Below are 23,350 nucleotides of genomic sequence, written 5' to 3'. Positions count from 1 at the left end.
CCTGCCACCGACATACCTACTGTCACTGGGGGGGGGGAGGGGCTGGAGTAATTAAGTCGACAGGAGAGCTCTCTCCCGTTGGCCCAGAGCATCTGCACTAGTAGTGCGGCAGCTGCACCACTGTAAATTCTGTAGTGTAGCCATAGCCTAAGGCTGTGACTTTTCAGAGCGCCTCTGCCTCTCTCCCCAGGTGAGCTGTCCCAACTAGTGCCCAATCTGGTTTAAGGAGGAACTGAACCTGACAGCCAACAAAGAAAGCCTATAATGTTTTCAGAGCAGAGCTGAGCCTTGCACACAGCTCCCATAATCTGAGTTGTAGACTTGGGGAACAGCTTGTGATATTACCCACATGAGACATGCGTTAGACATCACCAGTATTTTCTGCTTCTTCTAGCTGAGAGGCAGATTTCCCTGGCCCCTCAGTGGCTCTCCATATCTCCCTGGAAAGATCAGTCACAATCTCAGAGTGCTGAGTCTATGCACCACCAGGAACACAGATCTCCCCTCAAGGAGTGAAGAGGAAGCACTACCCTGGACTATTCACCCACTCTCTGCCCAACGTGCACCCTCTTGGCAGACGAGTGGGTCGCAGGCACTTTACCACTACAGACAAATCACAAGATAACCTCGTAAAGAGCTTCTAGCCCAGGTCTACTATTCTCACCCTTCAGAGCATTTTGCATGTCTCCTCACTGTTTGCCAACATTTCTATTATTTTACTTTTTGAACAGAGGATAAAAAAGTCAAAGTGTATAACTGATGAATGCTCAGATCCCATAGCATGGGGTATGTTCAAAGACACCTTTAGACAGTAAACAGATAAGATAAACAGAGAAGCAAACCCTAATCCAGGAAAGTATTTGCATACATGCTTTAGTCCACCTTTATTCAAGAAAACACTAGAAATGGGAAGTAAGTGCTTTTCTGAATCAGGGCCCTTGATAGGATGCATAAGCAAACCTCAGTACTAGCGCCATACACCACATCCCCTTGCAATCAGGTGTTATTCAGTTGTTTCTACCTGTGTTTTGTTAGTGGACTACAGCATTAGAGGCTGCCAAGTTAGATGATTCTTTTGTACCTTACTTGAACTGGCAGTGGGTTAACAATAGACACCTCACCAAATCTTCAAACAAAACTCTCACCTTTTTGGAGGCCTGAAAACAGTTTGCTGTTCATACGCCACCAAGTTCCAGCGGGTTGATCTCACGATAACTCCACACTGACTGGAAGTAAGAAGACACGTCAATCTCAAAAGAAAGCTCTCTCTTTTGAGAGATTTCCAACCTAAATTTGTAGCTCAAAGACATTTATAGAAGATTTGGACATCCGTCCATATTGTTGAGAGATTTGCAGATTGGAGACTTAATGAAGCTATAAACCTTTTGGGGTGCACAGCCATCCCTCGGTTTAAAAGGTGAGTGACATCCTGGCACCCTCACCACTGTCATGTAATTAGGATATGTTTTGTACAACGTATGCCTTGCAAGGTATCATTTTATAAGTCTTGATCTGTTAGACATTAATATCTCGTTGGATTGTGTGTGCTATCATTGTACGTGAAATTATGAAGTTTGGCTTTGTATGTGCTACTGAAACATGTTGTGAGGTTGAGAACACTCCAAGCAGCCTTTCAGGTACAACAGTAAAAAGGCCAAACAATGTCAATGGCTTACTGAGGAAATGCACACAAGCACAAGGATTACCCCAGGAACTGTGTACAATAGAAACATCTCAGGGTTAGCACTACACAATGGGAACTGTTTGACCCAGGTCACAGCAAAAGAGCTCTCCAGCAAGTAGGAAGAAGACATAAAAGGGGGGAAATGACATCATAACTGGACCTCACTCTCTCTACAACAATACACCTGAAAGTACTGGAGGAAAAAGACTGAAGGGGGGCGGGGGAGTGCTGGTCCCAGGCAGGAAAGAAGGAAGCCTGTCTGTGTATGCTTGTACTATATAACGGGGTGAGAGACACTGCTTGATTCAAATACTAATTAGTCCATTAGGCTTAGATTGCGGTTTTATTTCTTATGGTAATCTACTTTAATCTGTTTCAGAGTAGCAGCCGTGTCAGTCTGTATTCGCAAAAGAAAAGGAGTACTTGTGGCACCTTAGAGACTAACCAATTTATTTGAGCATAAGCTTTCGTGAGCTACAGCTCACTTCATCGGATGCATTCAGTGGAAATACAGTGAGGAGATTTATTTGAGCATAAGCTTTCGTGAGCTACAGCTCACTTCATCAGATGCATTCAGTGGAAATACAGTGAGGAGATTTTCTCCTCACTGTATTTCCACTGAATGCATCCGATGAAGTGAGCTGTAGCTCACGAAAGCTTATGCTCAAATAAATTGGTTAGTCTCTAAGGTGCCACAAGTACTCCTTTTCTTTCTACTTTGATCTGTTTGCTATCACTTATAATCACTTAAAAGCTATCTTTCTGTAGTAAAATCTATTTTATATTTTACCTAAAACACTGTGTGTTGTTTGATATGTGAAGTGGATAAATCTCAGCTCATGAACAAGCGTTGGTTTACGTCTTCTTTCCTTTGTAGAAGTGGCAGACTGGGTAATAAATTCATACTGTTTGGGTCTTGACCAGGGCAGAATGGTACAGCTCTGGGGTCTTAGGCTTGGGAGCTGGCAGTAGTTTGGCTGTGGCTTCTCTTTCGTGGGTTCCTGAGTGGCTGGCCAGAGCATTCATGAACACACCTGGGGGTGGTCCCTGCATGTGAATGTTGCTGTGAGTGCAAGCTTGTAGGGCTTTGCAGCTTGTCACAACATCACAGTGCAAGAGGGAACCCAGACTGGTGAGACAGAGGGCTCAGCTCCAGGGAGGACCTGTCACAAGGTGTTTCTTCTTTTACATGCTAAATAAAGACAATGATAAAAGATGCACAAGCAATGCAAGATAACTACCTTTCGTGGGGATTCAGCAGGCCACTGTACTCCTGCCTGTGTTGTTATTAATACTGAGCACACTGACACTGTAACACCACGCTAAAGGAGGAAGTAAAAGTTTAAAGGACAGTCCACCCTGAATTTTCCCAGCACTGGTATAATTGCAGAAACATCTGTGCTATATAACTGTGATTCAGTATAAAAATTCAGCTCATTTGCTTCCCAAACACCTTATTTCTTATCTGCTATGGGGTGGTCTAGTGATCCCTTGGATTACTTTACAAACATAAGGAGATTGGTTCAAATCTTCCTACAGGGGTGTTTTTCCCCTCCACAGCCTATTGATTATGAGAGCTGGCCATATGATATGGGGTTCTGTTTTTCCATCTGTTAAAAGAAAACTGCAGTGATTACATATAATCCCTTAGGTATCTGGAGAAATACTTAATGAAAGGCTTGGTTCTGTTCTCACACCGGTTTTACTCTGGTATAAGTCCATTTGCCTCATCAAAGTGAATGGTACTCCTGATTTACTATGGTGTCAATGAGAGGAGAATCCGGCCCCAACTAAGGATACCACTGTGTACATATTAAATGAATGTCCCATCTACTTTTAAAAGTTTCTGCTGCTGTTTCAGAACCTCCATTCAGTGCATGGTGCCAGTGACTCCATTAGCAGGGGTTGGCAGCTTGCTGATACCTCAGAGACAACCTCCCCCTAGGAAGCAGATTGAGGCAAAGATGGTCTGATCCATTTTACACCTGAGTTAGTGAGTCAACTTTGGTGGTGGAACTGAGAGAAGGATCAGGCCCAGGCAATATAGCTCACCATTTGAAAAGAAGGGAGAAGCTCATTCTCCAAGTGACTGGATGACCAATTCTATTTCTTTTTAAACAGGGGGTTTACCCCTGTTAAATTAACTCATTTACTTAAAATGGAAAAGTTATTTTAATTCATTTAAAAGAATTTAGTTAGCAGCTTTTGAGAGTATAGACTTTCCCCAGGCACCCCAGTGGCGAGCTGCATTTCCAGTGTCTCAATCGGGGATCCAGAAGAGGCCAGCTCCCTACTAGGCTAGTTAAATACTGGAAAAAGGCAGAAGAAAGAAAAAGGCAGTAGCTTATCAATGAATAATGAGAAACATTTGTCAACTAGCACATTCAATAAGTAAGAATCAAACAGCTCTTGTGGTTGTTTATTATATTCAAAGTGCTCAGTTACAGCAGCAATGGGAGCTAGGACCCACATGGTTAAGAGCAACCAATGTTTTCAGAGGACTGTTTTTGGGTGCCCAACTTCAGATATATTAAAAGGAGCCTCAATTTTCAGAAAGTACTGAATATCCACCCTCCAAAAGCATGGCACCTTTATGGTGTGCCAGATTGTACACCCAAGCATTGAGGCCCCCAAAACCTCTAGTCCCTTTTCAAGGGCTTTACCCTACATAAGTATCTAGGTAAATAAAGAAGAGGCAGTTTGTAATTTTAAGGTAATCAACCCTTCTAATCTCCTTTGTAATTAGATGGAGCAATCAGAAGGATTCCTTATTCTACTGCCATTTTCCTTTGACCAGATTTTAAAAAGCATGGAGAAACCATGGAAAGAAAGGAAATACAAGATAAAAGACCACTTCAGAAACTGAGGGTCTCCCACATTATAATTTTCTGCTTTTCAAACAAGCTACAGATGTACAGCACATGAGCCCAGGTGAAGATATGATTGTGAAAGAGTGTGATGATGCCTCCGCATGCAAAATACATTCATCTCCGACATGCCCTTGAGCATCTGTTCTGTATTTAGGGTTTTTATTCCTTTGTACAGCTAGCTTTCATGAGGTTTAAACTGGTGATCCTCGAGACCTCAAAGACCAAACTTTTAAGGGGAAATGTTAACAAGGGACTTGACAACAACGCAGCGAGCATGATGACTGAGACACACTCACTGTGGGTAAGAGTGGGATGAGACGGATATGAACTAGGTCACTGGCTTTTATGGAGGGCAGCCAAATATGCTTTTTCTCACAGCTTCTCATTGTAAAGAGAGTTTGGACTGATCCTCTATCCAGGCAAAACCCCCATTAAAGTCAGTGAGGGCCTTTGCCTGAGCAAGGACTGCAGGATCACAGCAATGCTGACAAGACAGTGTGCACTCTTACTCATCAGCATTGAAGATCTGCTGTTGGATACACTGGAACCATTTGCATCAATGGACTGGTTCCACTGAGGACAGCAGGGCGGCCGCCCATCTGTAATTGCAATGGCTCATGTCCAGGGGTTAAAGAAAGGAAGATGAAGGGTAGGGGAGACAAGATCAACTATCCCTCTGTGCAGGAAGCAGTGGGGGTACCCCCTTTTCTCCCTGGCTTGGTGAAAGCAGTGCTCCTCCTTCTCCTTGGCTGGTGCAGTGAGAGCTCTCCATCCTATTTCAATCTACTTTAACCACTGCACTGCTTCAACCACTGTTGAGTCCATCTTCTCAGGAATTTAAGCAATAATCACTAGAGATCAAATATATGCTTTTGTGCCACAAAATACTTGCTATATCTACTTTAAAGCAGAGATGGGAGACATTCCCTTTTCAGGAAGGGGCCTTTTAATCTCTGCTCCAGCTGTCCTGGGTTCTGTCTGTGGCTGCCCATCAGTTCCTGTAGTAGGTGACTTCTGGGTACTCTTCTGGCTCTATCAATCTGTTTTTTCACTTCAACAGGTGGGTATTGTAGAATGCTTGCTAGAGATCTTGTAGGTGTTTGTCTCTGTCAGAGGGACTGGAGCAAATGTGGTTGTATCGTAGAGCTTGGCTGTAGACAATGGATCTTGTGGTGTGTCCTGGATGGAAGCTGGAGGCACGTAGGTAAGTAGAGTGGTCAGTAGGTTTCCGGGATAGGGTGGTATTTATGTGACCATCGCTTATTAGTAGGGTAGTGTCCAGGAAATGGACCGCATGTGTGGATTAGTCTAGGCTGCGGTTGATGGTGGGATGGAAATTGTTGAAATCATGGTGGAATTCCTCAAGGGCTTCTTTTCCATGGGTCCAGATGATGAAGATGTCAACAATGTAGCGCAAGTAGAGTAGGGGTGTTAGGGGATGAGAGCTAAGGAAACGTTGTTGTAAGTCAGCCATAAAAATCTTGGCATACTGTGGAGCCATGCGGGTACCCATAGCAGTGCTGCTGACTTGAAGGTATTTATTGTCCTCAAATGTGAAATAGTTGTGGGTGAGGACAAAGTCACAAAGGTCAGCCACCAGGTTAGCCGTGATATTATCGGGGATACTGTTCCTGATAGCTTGTAGTACCCAGAAGTCACCTACTACAGGACAGGCCCAACAAAGAAAATAACAGAATGCCACTAGCTGTTATTAGTGGCATTACTAGCTGTAACCTTGATCCCCCAATTAAAACCTCTCCAGCGCATCATCAAAGATCTACAATTTATCCCGAAAAATGATCCCTCACTCTCATAGATCTTGTGAGACAGACCAGTCCTCGCTTACAGACAGCCCCCCAACCTGAAGCAAATACTCTCCAGCAACAACACAACACACAACAAAAACACTAACCCAGGAACCTATCCTTGCAACGAAGACCGATGCCAACTCTGTCCACATATTAATTCAAGTGACACCATCATAGAACCTAATCACATTAGTCACATCATCAGGGGCTTGTTCACCTGCACATCTACTAATGTGATATATGCCATCATGTGCCAGCAATGCTCCTCTGCCATGTACGTTGGCCAAACCGGACAGTCTCTAAGCAAAAGAATAAATGGACACAAATCTGACATCAGGAATCATAACATTCAAAAACCAGTAGGAGAACACTTCAACCTCTCTGGCCACTCAGTAAAAGACATAAGGGTGACACTTTTGCAACAGAAAAGCTTCAAAAACAGACTCCAACAAGAAACTGCTGAGCTTGAATTAATATGCAAACTAGATACCATTAACTTGGGTTTGAATAGAGACTGGGAGTGGCTGGGTCATTACACATATTGAATCTATTTCCCCATGTTAAGTATCCTCGCAGCTTCTTATCAACTGTCTAAATGGGCCATCTTGATTATCACTACAAAAGTTTTTTTCTTCTGCTGATAATAGCTCATTTTAATTAATTAGCCTCTTACAGTTTGTATGGCAGATTCCACCTCCTCTGTATGTTATATATATATATCTTCTTACTATATGTTCCATTCTATGCATCCGATGAAGTGGGCTGTAGCCCACAAAAGCTTATGCGCTAATAAATTTGTTAGTCTCTAAGGTGCCACAAGTACTCCTGTTCTTTTTGCAGATACAGACTAACACGGCTGCTACTCTGAAACCTGTACACTCATAGACGCTGCACCCTTCTTGCCTTCAATCACACCAGATACTGTGGTCGAATTATTTTCTACACAGACAAACTATTTCCTTGGGTCTTCTTAATCAGTTCAGTATACAAATGCATCTCTCCTCTGTGGTGCAGCCAGATTCATATCCGACAATGAACCAACATACTGCTCCTAAGGCCTTTGTCCCAGTGATGCACCTCTTCTGTACAGCAGCTGTTCATCTTAGGAATCCAAAGTTCTGGTCTAACTCCTTTAAGTATCAGGGATTGCTTCATCCCACCTTTTTAGTTGATGGGTGCAAAGTCTGGTTCCAGGTGCCTGTTTTTGGGTTCATCATCATGGCCACTCTTTGGAAGTGCTGTGGGATGCCATGTGCTCAACATCCTGTGTCCAGTTGTCTCTGTGGTCTTTCTTACCACTGGAAGAAGCACTTAACGTTGCAATGCTTGTGTTTATGTATCCTAGCCAGTTATAGGGGCAGACAGCTGTAACTTAATTCTGATTGGCAAGGGACAAGGGAGAATGCTTACTATCACTCATAGCAGAAGAGAGTTTGAGTCAGGAAACAGAATAACAGAACAAGAAAAGAACGGTCCACTCCGATCAGGCTGGGAGTCTGTTAGTCGTGGTATCTACTGAAGCATTCAGGCAATTCGGCTATCATTATTCAAAATATCCTCCTCCTCTTCAACCCATAAACTTTTCTCAATACATTCAATTTTGGGGCATCCAATCAGTTTCTTATAAATTTGAGTGGTGCTTTCTTTGCTGTTCTTGTTCACTTTATGTATTGAACTCTGGTACTTTTCAGCACTAGCCTAGGAAATACGACAATTTGGTATATAAGGGTTAGAATGTGGGTTGGCTTAAAATTGTCCTAAAGCAAATAGGGAATATCCTCTGGACTTTCAACAGCTGTCGAATATGTAAGCAATTTCAGATAAACCAAAATAATGCCACCACTGATGCACAGACTTCCAATCTTTTGCTCTGCTGCTGCTAAGCCAAATAGCCAGAAGAGGGAGCAAAAGGTAATCAAACGAAAAACCTACTTCCAAAATTTTGTTTCTATGCTTGATACTCATTACAACAAGGAAGTAAACACTGTAAGAGAGACATTGGGTTTTTCTCCATAAGAAACAGGGGTTGGGAGGGACATAAGAGTTTTTCACATAAAAAGAAACTGGATATGGTACAAATTTAACAGTGGAAGACATGGTCAGTTTTAACCTTCTAACACCTGAGTGGAGTGTGGTCTGTGAACAAAGAAAAGAAGTTTCCCGGAAAATAATACCATAGTAAGTTCATGACTCATTTGACCATCATTGCTTTCTTCTCCATGACAGAGTATACCTTTTCTCAGGAAAACAGCTTCCCATTTATATCAATTTATTCACCCTCCATCTCCTGCAAAAGGACTTTCCCTAATCCCACATCTGAGAAGTCCAGATTAAAAAGGACCAGCTGTCATCATAAACACTCCTGTAATGTCTTGGAGGCCTTATCAAAGGCCTCTGATCACTGAACCTTCCTTGAGCATCCATATTTTTAGGTCTGTGAGGGGACCTGCAATGGTGGCACAAAGCTCTGGACTTGTTTCTTCGTCATCATCACTGGACAGTCTGTCGACACTTGGATCTAGTAGACTAGTGGCCACAGAAGGCCTCCTTCCATGATATAGCCCAAATAGATGCCTTTGTGGTTCCCTATTTTGCATTTTGCCAGATAAGCCTTTAGGCTGACGTCTGCAAGGCCCTGGAGCATTGGTGCGAGCTGCTTTATGTGGCAGTCCCTATCTTGACTGTGTCCCCAGTGATGCCACCTAACAGCCCACAGTCAGCAAAAGAGCTTAAACAAAGGAAACAAAGAAAAACCCATAAGCAGCTCCCTCCAGCATATGGGCCTTCCTTCAGGGGTCCTGGGTATACCAATGTCCACTTCAGAGCTCCCTGGGCTCCAGTGCCAGCCTGTTTTTTCCCCTTCAGCTCCGGGGTTCAGCACCCTACCTCTGTGAGGACAAAGAGTCTCTAGGCCATCAGTCCTCTCTTCCCAGCTGGAGAAGCTCAACCATCTGATCCCTTCCCAAGGCTGCCCCCATCTGAATGGGGTTCTCTCTTTTTAACTCCTCCTCCAGTCCTGCCATGATCTGTAGGTGCAATAGGGCAGGGCCACTGCAGCTCATCAACCATTTCCATGCTAGTGTGGGGTTTATATACTCCATCACACGTGCCCACAATGGATGTGTTCAGTGTTGTAGAAGACACAACTAGATTGCATGCTCCTTGAAGCAGTGACCAACAGACAGATACTAAAGAGAAGACATGATACAAAGAGACTTAGATGACTGGGTGTGACCCTTACAGCATCCCTGTAACAGATGGCCAAGGGCTCCCCGGGTATCTAGTAGTGATTTTCAAGTGCCCTGAGTAGCTCAGTTCTCCCTAACTCACTATTGCTATAATCTGTATCTAAAAAGTGTTGTGTAATATGTCATTGGAAAACTAATGACTCATTGATCATTAATATTTTTGCAGTCAATCCACAAAGAATTATACAGATATGCTGGAATTGTGACTAAAATGCGTTTAAACCAGGCATGTCTGGGGAAACTGATAAACAGTTCTTTCTTCCAGATAAAGAAATGCGGTTCCGCCTGCTTGAAGTATCTCCCATGTAAATTTAGCAAGGTGTGACCATGCAGGCCAGGCAAACAAAGCCATCAGGAAAACATGTCGGGCGGAAAATGATCACTTAACATCTCAACGAGGATGGAGACTACACTCCCAGGAAGCCTTCCTGCCTCTTGAAGCAGGGTCAATAAACTTTGAAGGAGATAATTTTAAAATGTTTACTGGCCTATAAAGAGAGGGGCAGAGAACCCCTAAGTTGTCCTTCACCTGAGGACTCAAGAAAAACCAGTGCCTTTGACTCTGTGGGGATCCTAACTAACAGTGTGTCAACCATTGCTGGAAAAGGAAGACTGGTGAGGAAACCACCTTGAACAAAGACTGTAGCTTGTTAAGTGAGGTCGTAGGTACTCGACAGTGTACTTTTTACTTTTGTTTGTTTGAAACCCTATCTTTATCCCATATATTTGAACTCAAAACCTCTCTCTTTCTGATTGAATAAACTTGTTTTATTTTTTATCTAAACCCACCCAGTGTTTTGATTGAACAGAAGTGATTGTTAACTCCAATCAAGATAACAAGCTGCTGTTTGCGTCTTTTTAAAAGAGCAGCAAACTTAACTTCTGTGAGTGTTCCAGGAGAGGGCTGGACACTGCAGGGAGACTGTTTTGGGGAAATTCGGGACAGGGTGTGTGTGTGCTGGGGTCACTCTGCAAACCTTAACTAGGTGGTGGAAGCCAGAGTGTGACCTGCATGCTTTTATACTGACTGTCCATGTCCGAGCTGAGAGACACAGCAGCAGAGCATTTAAGGCACCCAGAGTTGCAGGACAGGCAATGATGCAGCCCCTCACTGGTCCAGGTTGAATCCCAAAACATGAAAGAGAGGTGGCTGGAATAGAGTTTCTTTTCCCTTCCTCTCTCATAAGGTTGGGTAGGAGGAAGTCTGGTATGGATTAGTGTTTGTGAACCAGGCAGAAGTAGTGAGCGTTTGGCAGGCCGATTTGGCCCGGAACTTACAGAATGGCTTGTTACTCTAAACTTTTCACACACAATGAAGGAAAGCTAAGAAAGCCTCTGTAGAACTTTACAAGGTGTGCTGCCAAAACTTGCTTTCTGTAGCAGAAGGACAGGCAGGGCCACCAGGGCTGTCTGTCTAAACTAAGTGGATGAGTGATTCATGGTCCAAATGATTCCCACTATACTGACCTACTGCAGAAGCACAAAGAAAGGGTTAGTGAGAGTACACAGCCTTTGTACAAACGAGGAGCCAAAAATCTAAGGTTTCAGTCTCCCTCTCCAACAACACTTCATAACTATAAGACTCTTTTATGTAGGGTCCAGAATATGAATTATTATCTTGTGCTTCTGACAACCTTGACGTGTAACAGGAGGACCGAAACATGGATGGTTTCCAAGAATGTCACTGGGAGGGCAGGTAGAATTATATAAAATGTGAGTTCATGAGGAAAAGAATCAACATCTCCAGTCTGGCTGGCTTTGACGGTGAAATGTATAGATAACTACTGTACTTTGAATCATCCTTGTCAGAAATCCTGGGGCCTTAATTGGGGAATAAATAGACTTAAAACCGTTCAACCTGACTAGATGGCAGGCACCATTAAACTTACAACTTTACAAATATATAAAACATCTACAACAAAAATTCAAGGTTAAGAGCCTTAGCCTTAAATACTTTATTTAAACACATTTAACCTCAGTTTGCTGCACAAGTCTGCTTGACTGCTTCAGCCTGCAGTCTCTATAGATGTTATAAAATGACTAGTCCGGACTCCATACTGATGTGGGATCAGAATTGCATCAAACTTAGAACTCGAGTGCCTCGGAAACAGACAGTGAGAATCACTTGCTGACATTAGCAAAAAATGTTGTTCAGTATTGCTATGGATGGATGGATGGACTTCACTGCTGCAAATGCCCAGCACCTCTGAAAATCAGGACAGTTAGGTGCATAACTATGGATCTAAGTGCCAAGCTTTGGATGCCCAACTTTAAGAATGGGGGTCTTACTTGTCTCATTCTCTTTTGTTGCAACGCTGGGCTTGATGTCCATCCAGGTGAACAATAATTTAATTTGAAAATTTTGTCCTTCCTTTGGTTAGTGATTTTTCTGGAAACCAACTCTGGTTTCTGCAAATGTGTTTGTTGTTTGAGTGTTGGCTAAGTAGGTAGCAAATGTCCCCTTCAACTATTTGGTATTTGTTATGCATGCTGTGTGATATGAGATCACATTTCTGCTACATGAGAGAAGGTGTCTAAACAGGAGAATAGCAAACATTCATTACAATCATTCATGCTAAAATTCATGATTTTTTTTAAATTTGTGAACATTTTCACAAATGACCTGGCTGTCAGTCAAATATATGTGACTAATGAATAAGGCCATCAAAAGAGACAAACCCTCAGCACTTCTATTTGCAAGTCTTTTCTTTCACTGTTTAGCCAGTCTGATTTAAAGATATTTATACACAGAGAAATTAAACAGTTATGTTGCTTTGACGGTGTTCAAACGGCAGTTAATGGCCAGACGTTTGTGTGTTAAATGCATGAAATTACAGATCACAATAAAGATCACACTATCTCTGCTTGTTCCCCATGGCCTCTCAATCTGAACCTTGACCTCTGATCTAGCAATACTCACAGTGCCTCTCAAAGCACCTCCAGGTAGGCCTTGCCCACTTTAGCCTCTACTCTTACCTTCAAACAACTGTGCTGAATTTTCAGGTGCATTGAAGCAGCACTCTGAACATAGGAAAAAAGAGCAAAGATGGCAAATCCTGAGGCCAACTGGAGTACAATAGTCCCTGACAAAATATAGAGTAGCAGGGCCTAGTTCAATGCCTATCAATGAAGTCTATTGATTATAATGGGCATTCGGTCATACCCTAAATAGTGCTGGCTTGTAGTGGTAACTTAGGTAAGCGTTGCTCAGCTACACCATTTCCAGCTTTGTGTCTGTAGGACATTACAAACATTTCCTGTTTCTGAACTCTAGTCCCACACGTTCACTGGAGTTTTCTCTTAGGATGTAGACTGAGGCTCAAGGTCTTCATATCATGTTTTAATTAAAACCGCAACTAGGAAGCTAAAGGAATCAGAGTTGTTAGTTGTGGTTTTGCTCCCAGCATTGTCACGTAGGGCTAATTTGTAATAAATCTTGAAATAGGCACCAACAAAGAAGTCTGAATAGTTCATTAATGCATTTCCATGTTTTGGATAAAAGGTTAATGGAATATCTCTTGCAGAGTCTCCCTAACCACAAATTGCCTTGTCACAAGAGAAAGGTATCACTCAAACATGAAAAAGACAGAAGACAAGCACTTTCTACTCTTATACTGTGGTAGTCCAGGAAAATTTTTTGTCTTCATCTTGAAGACGGTCAGTGATGGGCAACTTAGGAAAACTGACTAGAAGAGGGCAAGGAGGTGGTAAGCTTATGACCCATAAGACACCAGATGGCATCATAGAGACTGAAAGGCCTATGAATTTCAAATTATGGAGCACATAACTGGCCACAAGTAGATTTGTGAAGAATTTTTTATGATTAAATTCAAAAGCCACAAGAAGTGTCTTATGGGTCATAAGCTTACCACCTCCTTGCCCTCTTCTCTAAAGGGTGTCTGCTAATCCACCACAATCATTTGCCATAGTTATGAGGATTTGAAAGGAGGCCCCTTAGCCTCCCTTTTCGTTCTTCAGCTTGGTAGAGATTGGTAGGCAAGCTCCCATTCTGCAGCATCAGGACAAGAAAAATTCTTCCCTTGGTTATCACCATGCCACAGAGCCTTACCTTGGTCTGAGCAATCTTTATTACTCACTTGTGCCATCTGAGAGAAGTAGGCTGTTTTGGAGTTCAGAGAGTGGTGTTTTCCTCTCCCCCCCCCCCCCAAACATATACAGTCCTCCATAAAAGTTGGGAAGTAGAATACATTTGCCTCATCTTCCTATGACCGAGATATATTAGGCCATGGAACAGTCCATGGGAAGTGGCAGAAGCTCTGTTTAAAACTAAACTGGACTACACACTTAGAAATATACTGCAGAGAATATATTGGTAGATAGAAGGATGATGTAAAAGGTCTTTTCCCTCTCTATCTTCTATTAATTTTGTGGTGATAAATAAGAAGGAAGAGGTGGAAATATTCCCTACATGAGAAAGAAAACTGTGTCAAATGCACACAAAAATAGATTTTTGGATGCGGGGGGAGGTTGGAACAGTATGGGCATGACGTTACAATCATCACCAAAAAGAAAGCACAGGAAGGGAGTTACAAAATATATTAACAATATGCATGATTATACTTGGAGAGAACATTTACAGACATGATGAAATCATGCACTCTCTACTTTATTACAGCTTGAGATACTTAATGGTACATAAAAAAAAATTCACACGGAGTTTCTTCTAATAAAAGGCAATCACAACAGCCACATGGTAATTATTTCAATTTCTAAAGAAAGCCTGCATTGCAATTTTTGTGTCTTCTGAATTTTTTGCTTCATAGTACATTATGCCTTCCCTTTCATAGACCTCTGGATGGAGAATGTTCAGCTGGAGGTAAAACTAGGAAATCCAATTTGACAGGCACACTTTTATGTGTGTACTAATTCTCCAAGCTTAAAAGGCTGAGAGAGAATTAATTTAGGTGTGGTGAACAAGAGGCAACCACTTATGGGTGAGCATAAGAGGTTTCTTATAGGAGCTTTGAAAACCTGGTGTTTTGTACAGCAAGAGATCTCCACACTAATCCATCAGCTGGACTTGAGATGGAGCTAATTAAATTGAAAAATTTTTCCCCAAATTTTTTTGTTTGATGCCCTAATGTAGGAGAACAAGGGGTGGCTAAGGAATTTGTAATGGGGTTATAGAGCCTTTCACCGCTAGATCACCAGTTCAAATCCTACCTAAGTCATTAGTGAATTAAAACTGATTTATGAGACATGACCATGAAATTAAGTTCACGCCCTGGATAAGAACAAGAGGTAGGGAATAGGAGCCAGGATTCTGATGATGGATTCAGCTTTAGAGTGAATATACAAAAAGGCAATGCTTAAAGTGATCTGGAAAAAGCAGGGGGTCTATTATTCCTCCAGTCTTCACATCCGCTTTATCCTCCCAAAACCCCATCAATTCTGTCCCCTTTAGCCCACTATCAGTTATACCCTCCATATCAATTCTGCCTTCCCAATGCTATCTCAGCTCCACCTGTAGCTCCTGGGCATCTTCACCTGCAGGACTGGGGTGCTGCAGTGATGTCCTGCTCCCCCTTCCCAGGCCAGGTGTTCAGAGAGGGGGGTGGGATGGAGGAGGAACAGAAGAACCATTCCATTTGTCCCTCCTTCCTGCTTCCCTCTTCTGAGAATTGTGTCTGCTCCTGAGGGGAAGAGAGCGCTGCCTGCTTTTTGCAGCAGCTCTGATTGGTTGTTTTTTCCCAGAAGGCAGGCAAGTGGTGAAAGCAGCCAATCAGAGGGTTTTCCCTCAGGTGGTATTCAAAACGTGCTGCCCCTTCAGTTACACAGCTCCCTTTTTAGAAAATGTATTTCCCAGATCTGCGACCCCCTCATGACCTGGCGCATTAAGCACTGGAACTGGTCAATTTGCTCCAGAGGTGTGAATCACTTTTCATGTGTTCTTCTGTAAAGTTAAGACACTGAATTGGCTCTCGGGATACCAGTGTTAAGTTTCAGCTGGGCCACAGACTTCCTGTGGGGCAAGTCTATTCATGTCCCAGTTCCCCGTCTGCAAGAAGTGGATAATAAAGCTTCCCTATCTAGAGTGGTGCAGTGAAAAACACATTTACTAATGCTTGTAGAGCACTCAGAAGGTATGGGATGAGTATACAAGTATAAAAGATACCTGCACTGAAATCAGAGCAGTGATGCTGGCCGCAAGAATAATATACTCAGGGAATCCACAACCACAAGGAGTTTTCCCTGGCTATGCTCCCAACAATATGATTTTTTTCATGTATATCCATATGAGTTTCCTAGTGTGTTGGAAACTGATGAACAGTTTATGCTAGCTCTCTTACTGCCACTGCTCAGGAAGTCTCCTTGCAACAGACACTAAAATATAGTATGTCACTTTAATGTTTCCAAACTGTGTGGGTTACTGCCTGCTGGAATCAGACAGGAGGCTGAATAATATTGCAGATCAAAGTCTTTAATCTGTGACCTTATTAAATGCAAAAACCTTAGAACTTCAAGCTTGTCTCTGATCTGATTGCAGATATAGACAATGCACGCTGGACACATTATCCGATTTGTTGAAAAGACTTTTAATTTGCATATAGAATTGGGCTCCTTCCTTATCTGGAACATGAAGTGTTGGGACGTAGTTTAGGAAATGGAAAACTATAGTATCAGAGAAAATATAGATGCTATTTCTCATAACAACTTTTGCTGTTGACATGCTGCAGTGGTAAGACAGAACTTTTATCACAAAATAAGAGTCCTCCTTACTTGATTAAAAAGTGCTCTATTTCTAAAAATAATGCTTTTCCCCCAAATCAGTTGATTTACAACATTCCCAAGTCAAAACTTGGTGTTTTCACATCACTCACTGAATGAGGAGAAGCATTCACTTGTTAAAGAGAATAATATTGACAAGTGTCTTTCGCTTTTCCTTTGTCATTTTTCCTACCAAAATTTGATCCAGAAAATAGGATACAAATGAGAAACTATGGGTTTGTTTGTTGTTAATATTCAAGCAACCAAGCAATGCACCCAAGTAATATAGTGCCATACAGGGAGCAATTCTGCATTTGGACGGCTAACATCACATTTAAGAAAGAACCATACACAATTTATACAGCGTGAAAGTGGCTGTGTCCCCTCCTTTCCTCCCCACATGAGAAGGACCTAGAGGAATTGTATCTTAAGAAGCAGAATCTAAGTATGTGTGAGGAGACTATGCAGGCTATACCATCCCTCCTCTACTTGCTGCGCATGGTCAGCTCCCTAGGCCAGTACAAGAGAGGTCAAGGCTATAGCCCTGCCTTCTCCTCCACGCTGTTTGGGGTAGATTGCACCCTTAGGCACACACAGGAACAATTTACCACCAACCTCAAATCTACACACCAGCACAAGTGCCTGAGCATTATGACCCATGCTTTTTAGACTCAGAGTTTAAGGCCAGAAGGGACCACCAGATCATCTAGTCCAACCTCCTGCATATTACAGGTCACCAACACCACCCAGCACCTGCACATTAAACCCAACAACCAAAATTAAACCAAAGTATTACAGCCCACAGGAGATTAGACTGTTACGTACCACAGGCAGAAAATAGGAGGATACACCTATACCTGAGGCCCCTGCAATGATAAGGGAATGATTAAGTGAGTTACACTCAGATAATCTTGGCAAGTGACCTGCACCCACACACTGCAGAGAAAGGTGAAAAACCCTCCAGGTCACGGCCAAGCTGACCTGGGCAGAATTCCTTCCTGATCCTACATATGGAGATCATTTAGACACTGAGCATGTGAGCAAGCCAAGCCCCTGAAAAAGAGAATGCTCAGTGGCACCTCAGCACCCTGACCTTCTGAACCAGTGTCCCATCTCCAGCATCCCCAATGCTTCAGAGGAAGGACATAAAGAATGTAATGAGGCTGAATGCCTTAAAAAGGGGTGATTTTTTCTGTTAAGTGTTAAGCTTTCAAGTGAAACCCTGTACTCCATGCCTTGCCATCTACACCAGGGCACTTATGTTTGCAAGATGTCCTTCAGCCAGAGAAATATGGCCTTGTATTAGGCCATCCCTGATATCATCATAATACACTCAAATACTTTACAAACATTAATTAGTCTTCATAGCAGCCCCAAGAGACAAGTCTAGTAACTGCTATAAACTCAGGTTTCAGAGTAACAGCCGTGTTAGTCTGTATTCGCAAAAAGAAAAGGAGTACTTGTGGCACCTTAGAGACTAACCAATTTATTTGAGCATGAGCTTTCATGAGCTACAGCTCACTTCATCGAAAGCTCATGCTCAAATAAATTGGTTAGTCTCTAAGGTGCCACAAGTACTCCTTTTCTTTTTGCTATAAACTCCATTTTACATGTGGAGAAATGGAGACCCAAGGCCAGAAGATCCAAGTTTAAGAATTTAGGCGTTCATGGACCCTTATTCTGTGTGCCATGCATTAGCCCACACTGTCTCTTGAAAAAAATTAAACTATGGTCTTAATCCTAGAAACACTTATGCATGTGAATAGTCCCATATGGTTCAAAAGACCTAAAGTAGGCATCGGGTAAAGTTAAATATGGGAATAAATGTTTTTGGGATCAGGGCCACAGTGAAGACAAAATGAACATAGAACCAATTGCACTTAAAACAAATAGCCAAGATTGAATGTTGTGTACAAATAGCCTGGGAACACAGGATTTGAGAGTTATTGTACCATTAAACATTTTTTTCCACTAGGTCACATTTGTGAAGATATCCAAACAGAGAAGCACGTATAAAAATGTAGGAGTATAGTGCATATAAACTAGGATAAGCATAAAACAAACAGTTAGCTGTTGTCATGCGGCTGTATTTTACTTTCTCTTAAAAATGTCGTAGATATACATTTAAAAGTAGTTCTAACATTGATAAAGGCTCTCTCTTTACCCTGTAATGCTCTCTTCCCTTCCCCAGCCCATCATGTACATATTGGAGTGTCCGTTGAGAGCTTCCACATTTATTGCTTGGATCCCACAACAGGTCATTATTCTTCCTTGCATTCATGACCCTTTTCAGCCATCTGGCTAGTAATGGGTTTACAAGCGATTTCATATTTATTTTCTGAGGCTGCTGTAGCCAAATCAATGTAGAAGTAATGGCAGCCATTTCAGATTAAATGTGCAATGCTGAATTCATGTGTTACAGTTCAAATTGCATGATATTGAAGACTGTTCCCTATAATTTTAGGGTACATTTGTTTTTCATTTTAAAAAATTATTTGCCAGCCCCACTTCTCTAATTTATTTACAGTGAATTTAAATGATTTCCTCATAGCCCAGACAATATGATTTATTATCTTTAGTACTTCTGGTACTCAATACTTTTATGAAGTATACCACTACATTGTATATATGTCTAGAAGATATTTTTCCAGTATATTTCTATGGCCTTTGCTTTTTTTCTTTAGGGTTATGCACGCGCATGTACACACATGATTTTTTATTTTATTTCCTAGGTCACTGCTATACCAAAAATTAGTCTAGATAAGTTTCTATCTATGTTTCATATCACAGGTCTGCATGTGCAGTTAATCATGATTCCAATAGCACCTCAGGTGTCCTTTATGCTTCATAAGACAACGACGGAGAGTCCAGATTCTGATCTCACACTGACTTCAATGAATTACTTCAAATTTTGCAAAGGCCTTGTCCGGAAGAGCTCATAGTTCTTGTGATTTTATCATAAGTCTCATGATATTTCCGCCCCCCTTAAAGCCTTAGCTCCTAGAGTCCTGTGATAGCGAGAATCTCAGCTTTCATTTAAAAAAGTTTCTAGCCCTACTACTTGCCAAGAAGTGCTTGGCATCTTGAAGAACGCTAGGACTCAAAAACCTGAAGGCAAATAAAAAAAGAACTCTCTTTTTAACTCTATAGTTTTAAGCCAGACTCATGATCTTTGAATGCTTAAGAGTGGCAATACTGCCATCTGCAGACTCAGTCCTGCAGCCCATACATTATTGCTTCTATGAGTAAGGATTACTCATGTGAGTGAGTGTTTGCAGAATCAAACCCTTAGTTCAAGTACAAGAGGAGAACGGGACAATCAGAAGGGAGCCCTGCTGTCTAACGGGAGATGTGTAGCACCTTCCCCATAGCAATGAATAAGACCTATGGAATATGTTTCTGTACAGCCACAATGTGAAACCAGAGGAAATCTAGGCTGTGTTAAATATTTTAGGGGTAAATTTTACTCTTAGTTTAAGTCTTGGTGTTCAAAGCGCTCCTGGCTATCTCTCTTGGAAGAGAAGCTGCCTTCCACACCCAATGTCATACTGTGGCTGTGGAAGTACACCCGTCACGTCAGGCCAAAAGAATGCAGCTCACACCACTACCATACAAGACAGCAGCACAGTGTCGCAGGGCCATTTCCAGATTGCCTTCCTGACATGAGCAGGGTAGTTACCTGAGTGAGGCTATTCCCATGAGTAGGGTTGGATCTGCAGTTTTAATTTAACTGTATTTTAGGAAGTGCCTCATACTTTCTTCTCTGTAGCTGTTGGTTGGTTAAGGAGAGGGGAGAAATGGGACTACCGGCTGCTACCAAGGAGCAGTCCTCTACTTGACACCTCCACACAAGTGTTAGCTAGGAGGAAGGCTTTTTGCACACCTATGCAAGGGCACGTTCCTATATGGCTGTGCTGAACTGCACCTGGAATATTGCACAAACTTGGCAGAAACTGTACTGCCATTCCTCTACCAATAAGTTTGCCTGTGATAAGTGGGGCATGCTAGGAAGCATCAGATGTACTGAATCTGTTTTGAGAAAACATTGTGCTGTTTGGAGGACCCACTATGATGCCAAAAAAAATCAAGCATAAGTAGACTTGCTAGCATTTAAGATGTATAGCTCAGCAATGCAGGAGGGCTTGGGCACAATCCAATGCTTTACTAGACTGTGGTACTAGAGAAGTGCCACATTGCTGGGTTTAGCTGAGGTCAAATTCGGGACATCGTTTTGTATACAAGCAAATTGCTCTCCTTTCACTTGCCCACTATGACGGCTTCTTCTGAGTCACCGCAGAGCAGAGGCCAGCCAAGAGAAAGGATGCAGCATGGGTGTGGGGCTACTTGGTCCCACCAACCAACCTTCTTATCTCTGTTAACAGGATGAGGCAGCTGTGGAGGTGAATGGAGTTTAATGTTAATGTTAATCTACACAATTCCAACATAAATCTCTTTCATAAGCATAAGCTCACATCTCCAAAGGGAGCCAACGGATGATTGAGATGATGCTTGCAACTATTTAATAAAGCCAATTTGTCAAAATCAGCTTAGCCCTAGAGAAGTTGACCTGATCTTGATACAAGCTGGCCTGACCCTTCTTCATTCTCTATAGCATTCTGCTACAAAAGTGAAGACAAGGAACAGGACAGATGAATTTCTCTTAAATAAGATGGGAATTACAAGGTAAATATGAAAGTTAAGCGTCATATATTTGTACAAAAACATCCAGTAAGATGAATGCAAGTTGAAAGAAATAAGATACATTCTGGCTTAGTCCCAAAAAATCTCAGTCCGTCTTCCTCTAAAAATGTCCCTCACAGCTGGCTTGAATGTATTTTTGAACATTTAAATCACACACGAGGTGGGACTCCCAATTCCACACAGAATTTATTTGTATGTTACTAGTATGTGAGTGGGAATGTGCAGTGCCAGATGGAATGTAATATATACTGTTAGCATAGCTACAGATGGTGCAAGATATAAAAGTAAATATAGTCACAGATTAAACACAAGGCTTTGATACTAAATTCCTTAAAATACTCCTGAACAATCAAGAAAACAAACTGAGACAAGATTAATAAATAGCAATGTTATAGAATGGAGAACGGGGCCTCCAATGGTCTAGCTTCTGAACAAACACAAAGTACAAGACAGTCCATGCACTAAAGAGTTTACAATCTAGATGCCAGAGACAAAGGGAATGTGAGGGAAGGCAATGGAGGCACAAGATACGTTAAAGGACTTGATCAAAGCCACACAGGGAGTCTGCACAGAGCTCCGGAGTCCCCGTCTAGTGCCTTAACTACAAGACCATCCTTCCAACCTAAATTTAAATGTAGGCCTTTTATTTGTTATGTTATTCACAAAGGAGGACCCAAGTTAAGTATAAAAGTCATGCTGCATGCCTTTCCTATTGTAACGGATATAAAATTCGAGAAATATGCATTATTCTGCATGGACAGTATTGTATCTTGATATTAAATGAGGTCTCAAGTCTTGTTCATCTTGTGTAGCACTTTACTCTGAAAGATGCTCCATTGAAATAGGTAGCTGTCAATGCAGCTGTTTGGGATAGTGAACTGGATTCCTATTCCCTGAAGTATGTGAGACTATTAGTGGAGTAGGATATTGCCCGGATATGAATATGGATGAAAGAACTGGGCCCTGCAGAAGAGCAGGCTTCCCTAGAGTGTCTTGAAAAAATATATTTACTTTAAATAAAAAAAAATCTTTAAAAAATAATGATAATAACAATAAAGACATCCTTATAATGGAATATAGAACTAGGGAAAAATTGACTTTTGACACCCTTTCCTTCAGTTTTGATCGAAAAATGAGAGGGGGAGGGGGAAGTGACAGAATTGTCACATTCTTCCCACATCTCAATTTCTAAGAGTTCATTGATAGATAAATAAAATAAATTGCAATTACATCATCTGGATACAATGTGCATTGTATGAGGGACTGCAATCCTTCCAATAAGTAACTCATAAGTAGTTCCAGCGGCTTCAGTGTTTTTTTCCTTTCTTGACTGACACAAGGGCCCTGAAGCCTGACATTTGAGTACTTTTAGAACCATACAGTATCTTGTGTCATTAATATTCTTTAGTTGTTATGGACCAAATCTTGCAGTGTCTATTCATTGTTCACTCTGGTCTAATTCCCATTCTTTTCAACTGGAGTTTCGGCCCCATAAAGTCAACCTACACAGATGGATAACCATGCCTTTTGAACAATTTAAATATATATATATTTTTCCAAAATATATTGCTCTTTAATTTAAAAGAATGCTCCCTTCAAGTTTGGAGGCAGGTTTTGTAGCAGGTAGTTGCTAGAATACAACAGTGAGGAGGGCAATATACATTAAAGCAACTGATGTTAAACACTGTTAATTGGAGAGCCACTCTATCCTCAGTTAAACCAGTTACATTGAAAGTTACTCTACTGAAGACATAGGATGCAGTAAAGGCAGAAGTGTGCAATAAATGATTCTATTCTGTATTTGGAGGAACAGAACATGATATAGTCTCATCATATAGTGATTGCAACACTTTTTCCATTCCACTAGTATCTCCAGAGGACGTTAAACAGAAGCTCCTCTCATTAGATAGTTTAAAATCAGCAGGTCCAGATAACTTGCATCCAAAAGTTTTAAAGAGCTGGCTGAGGAGCTCACTGGACCACTAATGTTGATTTTCAATAATCTTTCGAGCACTGGGGGAATTCCAGAAGACTGGAAGAAAGGTAATGTTGTGACAATATTTAAAAAGTGTAAATGGGATGACCTGGATAATTATAGGCCTATCAGCTTGACATTGATCGTGGGCAAGATATGGGACTTGATTAATAAAGAATTAAAGGAGGGTAATAGAGCCTTAAAAACTAACTTGATATCTTTTTTGATGAAAATATAAATCTGGTTGATAAAGATAATAGTGTAGATGTAATATACTTCTATTTCTGTAAGGCGTTTGACTTGGTACCACACAACATTTTGATTAAAACACTAGA

Source organism: Eretmochelys imbricata, chromosome 2 (assembly GCF_965152235.1).
Source record: "Eretmochelys imbricata isolate rEreImb1 chromosome 2, rEreImb1.hap1, whole genome shotgun sequence".
NCBI classification, from domain to species: Eukaryota; Metazoa; Chordata; order Testudines; family Cheloniidae; genus Eretmochelys; species Eretmochelys imbricata.
The sequence above is the reverse complement of the archived record's forward strand: the minus strand, read 5'-3'. Positions refer to the sequence as shown.